Source organism: Parasteatoda tepidariorum, chromosome 6, assembly GCF_043381705.1.
Source record: "Parasteatoda tepidariorum isolate YZ-2023 chromosome 6, CAS_Ptep_4.0, whole genome shotgun sequence".
Classification (NCBI taxonomy): domain Eukaryota; kingdom Metazoa; phylum Arthropoda; class Arachnida; order Araneae; family Theridiidae; genus Parasteatoda; species Parasteatoda tepidariorum.
The window spans coordinates 8,065,883-8,075,624 of NC_092209.1; the positions used below are offsets into that span (position 1 = coordinate 8,065,883).

Below are 9,742 nucleotides of genomic sequence, written 5' to 3' on the forward strand. Positions count from 1 at the left end.
TTCTTTTCAATTTTAAAATTGGTAATTTTTCAAGTTAATTGCAAAATTTTTTCCCGGTTTTGACACAAAAATTGCATTATTCCCTGACAATTCTAGGTTTCCCTGATTTCTTGGTAGACCTGATCACATTCATCAAAACAAAGTGTTGTAATAAAAAAATGCATAAAACCGAAAATTTTGTAGCCAAGTCATATAATCAGTTAGTTAGACAATAGTACATACTTTTCATCTTCTACTTTCAAAATCCATTTTATATAAGAATTGAGAGATTCTATTTCCTTCAACTCTTTAATTTTGGAATAAAAAACATCTTTTATCGGCCTCATTTTTTCTATTTCACTTGCTGCAGAAATTTCTAAAATTTCCCATTTTTCTCGCAGTTTCACTCTTCTTCTTAATACACTAATCGAAACATAAAAATTTAATTTCTAGAAAAAGTGTTAAAATAAAGATTTTACTGTCCTGTCAAAATTTACCTAGCGCAATATGCATCTAATAATATTAAGTAAGGAGTACGCTATACGTAATTATCTTTACTTAAGTTTTAAAATATGTTCTTTTATTACCACCGTTGAACAGACAAACTATTTAAATTATTATGTAAACATTAAAAGATTTAAATAAATCAGAAAAATTGTACTTACTCTTTACCTCCTCTTTCTTCTTATATTAAGAAAATGTTATATTTAACTATTTGGTTAGCTAGGTTTGCGTACAATTTAAAAAAATAAAATACGAGTTCAAGATAGTTTTAATTTAAAAGAATATAAAAAATTAATTTAAAAAATTTAAATTACAAAAGGAAATTTTATTTTATTTAAGATATATAAAATTAAAAATCTTATAATAATTATTTTACAGGATAAAAAGTAGCGATACAGTTCTTTCTTTTAATATTATGGGTAATAATATGGTAAATTATTTTCTTAAGTGTAACTGTAAATTTATTGGGTTTTGAGAAACGTTCGCCGTCCTTATAAAGTTGGCATAAAGCATTTAATTGCTTATCGAAATAATTACAGTCATTATAACTATGTTTAAGGAAATGAGCGCTAGCAGAAATCCGTGTTTTCCATTTTGGAAAACACGGTAAATAACGCTCATTTTCATAAACGTTATTGAGCTTATCGTTCAGCTCGTAAAACTGATTCTGTAATAAATCTAATAGTAAATTATGTCTTTCAAAAATGTTTTCAATAATTTTTTCGTTTAATTCCAATTCATTTAATTTTTTTTCCTTAAGAACAGTATTTATTACAGAATAACAAATAAAATTTAAGTAGTGTTTTGAAAGAGTTTCACTTTTCCTATTCTCAATAAAGTTAAATTTTGAAAAAGTTTTAACGTGAAACTCTTTCGCCTTTATAACTATTAAACTTGTATCGCTACTTGTTACTATTAAATTTGCATCGCTCCTGATTTCAATATGATTATTTAGTTTATTTTTAAGTGTCGCAATACTTGAATACTTCATAGAATTATTGAGAAGTATTCGAGAATACATATTAAATTTAAAATTACAATTTACTTAAAATTCATTAAAATTCATAATATATTTGAAAGGTCAATTACTCAATCTATAAAATTTAAAATATTAAATGATATTCAAAAGAATCTAAAAGAAAAGAATACAGAAAGAATTTATACAATTAAAAAGATTTTATACAATTAAAAAAAATTTAAAATAATTTAAAAGAAAAATAGCAAAGATTTTACTAGTTTGGTAGAGGATCTTTGCTTCTCACTTTTATCCCCTATGCTGTAGAATGGAGTTTTAGTTGAGTTGATTTGTTGCTGGAGATAAGGATAACTATGGAAAGTGAGAGTGAACGCTGTTCTTGAGCAAGCCAAACAAGTTCAAATTGAACTTGGTATTATTCCTGGAGATCGAAATTATAAAAAAAAATTTCCTAACACTTTTGGAGAGGTTAAATTAATAAATTAAGAAATTGAAACTCAATCAACTCCCAAACAAAAAGGAAACGCCTGTGGTATTTCGAGTTAGTCCGGAGGTTATTGAGTTCGCTGTTTGAGTCTAAAACTGCTGAATATGACAAGTCTTCAGATGAGATAAGAGGGATGGCTCAAGGAGAATTGGTGGCATGTTTGGCCAGTTTATCCGCGGTTTCATTGGGTGGGATGCCCACATGTGCTGGTGTCCAGGCTATAGTAATTGATTTAACTTTTGCACTTGCTGAAACGATCTTATTTTGTAAGAGGAGGATGCTGTGGGGGGATTTATGGGTAGCCGAGATGAGGGCAGTGATTGCGGACTTACTGTCCGATAAATTTATTCGGGTTCTATCTTTAGTTTTCTGAATTCTAGAAAGGTTATTTTTAATGATGATGCTGGCGAGCTTGTCATGGAAAAGCAGATCAATATTGGTGTGCCACAGGGCTCTTCCCTGGGTCCGGTCTTGTGGCTCATTGTCATCGATACCATTTTTAACTTTGGTGACTGTATTAATTTTACACACTTCCCTGGTTCTGATTGCTTAGATTTTAAGCTAATTGCTCTCGCGGATGATGTCTTCGTGCTGGTCGGTGGCTCGATCTTCTATCATTTTGATGCCCTGGTGACTCATATCCTTACCAATTTATCAGCCTGGGCAGAGCAAAATAAACTTGAATTTAGTCGTGAAAAGACACAAGTAATTACATTCCCGAAAAACAATAAAAAGGTTGCTAGACTTCCCTGTATTAAGCTGCACAGAAACGATAATAGTAATATTAAAAACACACGAACAGCACGTTCTATTAAGTGAAATTGATGATGACGAATAGCATCTGTGCTTCTCACTTTTGCACTCTGTGCCTTGAGAGAGGTGAAGTTCAGATGAGTTAAAGTCACAGAGTGTAATTCAGCAATCTGGAATAGAAGCTAAATAATTGCATATTAATACTTCTGTGTCTTGGTAATTGATTGATATCAGTTATTTTAACTTCAGTTGCAAATTTCTAGTAAAAAGCAATTAATCTTGCTAATCTGAAGATTTAAAATCCTTCATAGCACTGGTTGTAATGTTCTACAATCACTGACAATTAGGTACGTTTCACGCGGCTGGTGGAGGACTCGTAAGTTGTGAGTTTAATCTAACGACTTTAACTATTGACGTTCGAGGTGTACTTAAATCCATTTGCTCTGGTCCTGCAGTGGTCTGATCATTAAGACATGGTTCTCAGTAGATCACCGAAGTCAAGCATCACTGGCTGCGGTCAGTGTGCGGGTGGGTGACCACTTGGATCAGTCTGCGTAGGGACCGAGGGTGTGCGGTATTGGTTCTCGTTAAACTGTTCTACAGTAAAGTGCTCGACTTCGCATGCAGGTCGTCGGGCTACCAAAGCAGGGGTGCCATCCCCTCTGCAGAGGATCAAAATTGTAATGGCATGACTTCGGATCATCCTCTGGGATGTTTCCCAAACCATCGCCAATAGCTCATTGTGTAGTGCAATGTAAATGAACAACAACGACAACGATTTGGTCTGAAAATCATCTAGTTGATGCGGGAGGAAAGTTTAGAGAAAGGGATAATAGCTCACCAGATATCATCGCCTTGTTACCAGTGTCAAAAAGTTCCAAGCATGGATATTAGATAGGCTGCAAGAAAGATCTATGTGCTTGACCATGATGTGTTAATCTGATTTGAGTCTTGAAGGTTTGATTATTCTCAGAATTTGAGTCTTGTATTTCACTCATCGGTTATTTTTTTAGTTCATTTCGTTATTTTTTTCTCTATTTGTGATGTAGTTCTCCATTTGTGCAATCCGTTCTTCAATTTTACATTGGCTTATGAACTATTTACTCCGTTCGATCAGACAAGCCTTCAAATTTAGGTTTGAATTAAGTAGAAAAATAACTGCTTACGCGGTTGTGGTAGAAGAAAGCAACGGATATTCTGAACGGCATCAAAAAGTATCACATTTTTTACCAAAACTGCCGAATTAACTGAGCATTTGATTGTTGCAGTTGCGGTAGTTCATTTGCGTCGCACTAGAGCTGCGCAATGGGCTATTGGCGACGGTGTGGGAAACATACCTGAGGATGATCCGAAGACATGCCATCACAATTTAGATCCTCTGCAAAGGGGAAGACGCTTCCGCTTCGTTAGCCCGACGACCTGAAGTCGAGCAATTTACAGTAGAACAGTTTAACGAGGATCAAATCCGTTAGTTTTTAGTTAATTTAATCCGTTAGTTAATTTATGGATTTTTTCCAAATCTCTTATTTTCACTTGCGTAAGTTCAATATTCAATCACGGGAGAGTCTGCATTTCTCCAAAAATGACACATACTTTAAATTTTACTTACGGGAGCGTACGGTTGCTTAAGTATATTTGCGAAATCTTCCGAATCTCGTATCTTTATGTAGTAGAAGAATATCAGAGATTTCTAGTGCTTAAATGCAAAACTATGATTAAATTTAGAAATCCATTTGGCTGATTGACAAAAACTCAGACTAAGAGACATAGTTAATAATTATTAATTAATTAATCAAAAGTATGTGTGAACTAATAAAGAATAACGAACTGCTATGTTGATTGAAGGAGACAAATCCTGAAAGGCGGCAAAGAAGAAATCAGGTTTATTTCCCAAAACTACTTAATAACCTAATTGTAGTTTTAGTTTATTTGCGTTGCACTAGAGTTGAACAATGGTCTATAGGTGACGATTTGGGAAATATCAAAAAGGATGATTCAAAGACATGCCTTCAGAATTTGAGATTTCACTTCCCCAATTTAGACGTGGATCTAAAGGGGAAAGAAATTTTCACCGTTTTCCTGTACCCATGGTACTGCTCAGCGAATGATCATAGAACTTTCGTTCCACAGATTTAGCGAGTGCGTATTTCGCATGTACTCGGTGGTTTTTAAAAGAATCAAGGATCAAACTACAGCACATCCGGACTGGAGTTTGAATCTCTAACCACTAGGCTACCACGACCCTATTTCATAGAAAATAGCATATATAAACATATAGCTTAAATTTAGAATCAATTTCATCATCAGTTTAGATCTATGTGCTTAGGTCGAAGGAAGTCCCGCAAGGGAATGATTGTTAAGAGACGGATCCCAGTAGATCACCGAAGTCGAGCATCACTGTGTACGGGTGGGTGACAACTTGGATCAGTCTGCGTAGGGACCGAAGGTGTGCGGTATTGGTTCTCGTTAAACTGTTTGACAGTAAAGTGCTCGACTTCGCTTGCAGGTCGTCAGGCTACCGAAGTGGGGGTGCCATCCTCTCTGCAGAAGATCAAAATTGTGAAGGCATGTCTTCGGATCATCTTCAGGGATGTTTCCTAGACCGTCCCCTACATAGCCCCCATTGTGCAACTCCATTGGGACGTAAATGAACTACAACTGCAACAACAGCAGGTCGAAGGAAAGAGGGGAAATAAGAGGCACTACCTTACTTTTAAAAACGTACATAAAATTTAAAACAAAAAACTATCGTGGTGCACAGTAATGGGATAAAGGGAAAAGGCCTAGATGTGTAGTAATGGCGTATTGCTTTCAGCTATTTTGTCTGGAGTGGTTTATCTACTATAATATGTCGAAGTTAATTTTATAAGGTAGGAACAGGGTTGATAGTCAAAGAATATGACAATTTCGTATCCACATCAGAGATTACAAGAGCTTGATTTTAAAACTACTGTTAGATTTTGAAATCCACGTAAATCTGACGGACTAAAAACCCGGAATTGGCTACATCATTAATTCTCTCAAACCTCTAATACAATGATTCCTTTTTTTATCTATGTTACCATTTCTTACAAGGTTCATGCCCGGAAATCCTTGAAACGTTTTAGATCTTCAAAAATAATAACATGCAAGCACTCAACTGTTATAGGACTAGATTATCGCAGCTAAAAAATACCTCTGTGAGGGCAGGGAATATTTCTTTAACGAAATATTCTGATTCATGGAGTTAGTGGGTTCAATTCCCGACATAACCCTGAACGCATATTCAAATACATTCTTGAGCTGACCTTTCGTTAATTTAAAAGTTACCTCTCGTTTAATTTAAAAGGTTTTATAAATTGCGTTTTGAAATAAAGCAGACAAACCTGCATTTTTATTTAATCTCTTAACGCACAGATTTCTTGGGGGAAAAAAGGTCAAAAAATCACTTTATGTAAAAAACACACTTTAGAATAAGGTTTCCGTTTGTTGCCGCTTCTGGTTCAACTTTTCTTATGGGGGGGGGGGGGGNGGGGGGGGGCAATTTTGATATACTGCGCTTTTGTTCCATGGAAAAAGGCTATATTTTATTCTTGAATAAATAAGTGTTATTGCTTACGATCCTATGCAGTAAGTGATAAATATCAATAAAACGATATTTTTTTCTTAGCTTTCACATTGTTATTTTCAACTCTAGATTATATTCGAGTGTGAAAAATTATAGCAGCATAAAATGCGACTCCGCTCGAATTATCTCGATGTGCACAGTTTGGCTTTGCGCTCGCTCGAACTTGAGACTCACAAGTTAAGGGGTTAATAAATTATCGAAACATAGACTCCCCCCCATGTAATGCTCAATATTTTTAACAAAATTCTCTAAATCGCAAAAGTATTAACCGCAATTTGCTGTATATTATTTGATATATATATATACTTCTCTTTAAAATTTATTTCCTATAGTTAGTGCTACTCTATTTTTCAACTTAAAATATTTTTATTCAAGTTTTGTATTAAGTGGACAAACATAAAATACTTCATTATGAATATTTTTTGTTTAAATTATATAATTTTATTATAATAAAAGCCAATATTAATCTTCAAATCTATTAGTGTTAATCATTAAGTTTCAGAATCAGCCAAAAAGATGAACTTTTTCTGAATTAAACACCTTTCATAAATCGAATTTTTTAACATAAAATATAAAGAAAAGTAGCGAAAATCAGAAAAATATTGTATCAATAGTTTAGTCTGATTAGTGGTAAAAAATTTAGTCCCATAGATGTTAAATTAGCTCCTTACTTATTTCTCTTAATAGTGTTTTCTAAGCAGATTGAAAACTTTTTGTGCGTGATTATAAACTCCATATGCAGGTCAGTTCTTAAATAGCTAAATATAAAAATAGAGAGAAACCTAAAAATTATCTTAAAAGCTTTAATTTCGATCCAATATTGATTCCCTAGGTTTAAATAATCCTTTTGAATGACAAAAATTCTTCCTGTTAGATTTTCAGAGGAAGAGAGGGATTGAAATTGGGAAAAACTTAATTCTTACTATATAATCAAATGAGGCGTTACATTTTTTTCACGATAAATCAAAAAACACTGAAATCAAATTGATAGGTATAATATAGCTTTGACGTAATATTTAAAAGTGCAATTTTAAATTTATACCGATTAACGCATGTGAAACCCTTTTCTGAACAAGTGAGGTGTTAATTACTACTTACATTTTTACCCTAATTCAGCTTAATCAGAAAACTTTAAAGGTTCAAAAGATATTCAAGTTTTTAATACATAAACAAACCAATTTATAATAACATTAACATTCACACCTAAGATAAATACAGGGACAAATGGATGCTAATATGGGTTGGTTGGGTTTTATTGGCACAAGAGCCAGAAATGGCTATACTGCGCCAGGCACTAGGTAAAAGGTCTGTTTCTAGGTCAAACTACTGTATTTTTTAAATCAGGGAATATAATCCTATAGTTTTGATAAAACTTAAAAGGTTGTGATGTATAGGGTCACTTAGCAAAGATTGAAGATTAGGATAAAAGTTGTCAAAAAGTTTTTTCCTCAAATGTTTGAATCGTTCACAGTCTGTTAAAATATGTTTAATTGTAATGTCAACACGACATAGCGAACAACTAGGTGCGGGCTCAGATTTTAGTAACTGCATGTGGGTAAAACGGGAATGACCAATGCGCAGTCTATTGATTATAACCTGGGTTTTGCGATCAATATGTATTGTTTGGAAGTTGTCGAGATTAGGATAAATTTCGTGCAGTTTATTATTAGCTTGTTTTTTCCAATGTTCATTCCAAGCTTGTTGTATTGTGGATTTACATATACGCTTGAAATCAAGAGATGTTATAAGGTTATTGCTTACATTTTGAGTTGTTTTAGCCGTAATATCTGCAAGGTCGTTTTCGCTTATGCCAACATGTGATGGTATCCAACTAAAGTAGATGTGGAACCCTTCATCACACAATTCTGTAAAGCAATTTTGAATTTTGCAAATCATGGGATTTCGCCCGATGTGAGGAATACTTGATATAAAACTGCGCGAGTCAGTATAAATTATCCACTTGCGGTAAGTTTGGTCAGATATAAAATTAAGAGCAAAATAGCGCAGCATTCTGCAGTAAAAATTGATGAGTTTTGATGTAATTGTTCAGATATAGTAAAATGTTCAATAACCGCACTACAGCCGATATGGCTATCATGTTTTGAACCATCAGTAAAAATTGGTTTAAAATCATTATAATTATTACGATGTTCATAAAATTTTTGGATAAAAACATTAGGGCTAGTGTCAGATTTCTTGAAATTGTTAAAAATATCTAAGACACACATCGAGACATCAACCCAAGGTGGGATAGTCTCTAAATTAGTAAAAGCGGCAAAATTGAAAATGTTAAAATCATTTAAAATATTTATGATTCTTATCCCAAAAGAAGGGATGTAAGATGGACGTGAAGAGAAATGAGTGGTAAATTGCGGATTGATGACGCCTGAATACAACGGATGATGTGGATTTGATTTGATCTTAAAATAATAATCCAAGGAAAGTTTAGATCGGCGAAAATGAAGAGATGGTTCAGAGCATAACACATACACACTCTCAACTGGTGAAGTTCGAAATGCCCCCGACGATATCCAAAGACCTTGATGATGGATTGTGTCGAGATATTTTAGAGCAGATGAGCGTGCTGATGAATATACGGGAGTGCCATAGTCTAGTTTTGAATGTATAACAGTGCGATATATTTTAATCTTTGCGTCCATGTCAGCCCCCACGAACAATTGGTAAGCACTTTTAAAATATTTAATTAATTAGAAGTTTTTTTCCTAATGTAATTTATGTGAGGTTTAAATATGAGTTTTGAATTAAATATCATTCCCAAGAATTTTGTTTCAGCAACAACGGGTACAACGCAACTATTTAAAATGATTTTCGGATGAGGATGAGGACCACGTTTGCGGCAAAAATGCATACAGTGAGTTTTTTGAATCGATAATGTAAAACCATTTTCTATCGCCCATACTAAAATTTTATTGACAGCTAATTGCATTTGTCGTTCAATAAGTGACATATTAGTAGATCGGCATGATATCCGAAAGTCATCAACAAACAATTCACCATAAACTGATGGAGGAAGTTGAAGTAAAATGCCATTTATATTCAAGATTGAAAGTGTCACACTTAAAACACTACCCCGAGGAGCACCCTCCTCCTGGATAAAAATATCAGAAAAAATGGAATTAATTTTAACCCTAAATGTCCTGTTTGATAGAAAACTTTTGATAAAATAGAACATATTACCACCAATTCCACAATTAATAAGATCCCTAAGTAAACCATACCGCCATGTTCTGTCATAAGCCTTCTCCATATCAAAAAAAATTGAAACTAAATGTTGATTTTTCAAAAAGGCATGACGAATATCAGTTTCAAGTCTAAGCAAATTGTCAAGAGTGCTGCGACCTTTACGGAATCCACTTTGGTGTTCAGAAAGATGATTCTGAGTTTCAAGTCGAAACATAAGGCGTCGATTCACCAT

At 33.7% G+C, this 9,742-nt stretch overlaps 1 pseudogene; it reads right to left on the reverse strand.

The window, feature by feature from the left end:
- Positions 1-9,742, reverse strand: part of LOC122272369 (RAD50-interacting protein 1-like) — a 33,084-nt pseudogene extending 23,342 nt beyond the window's left edge.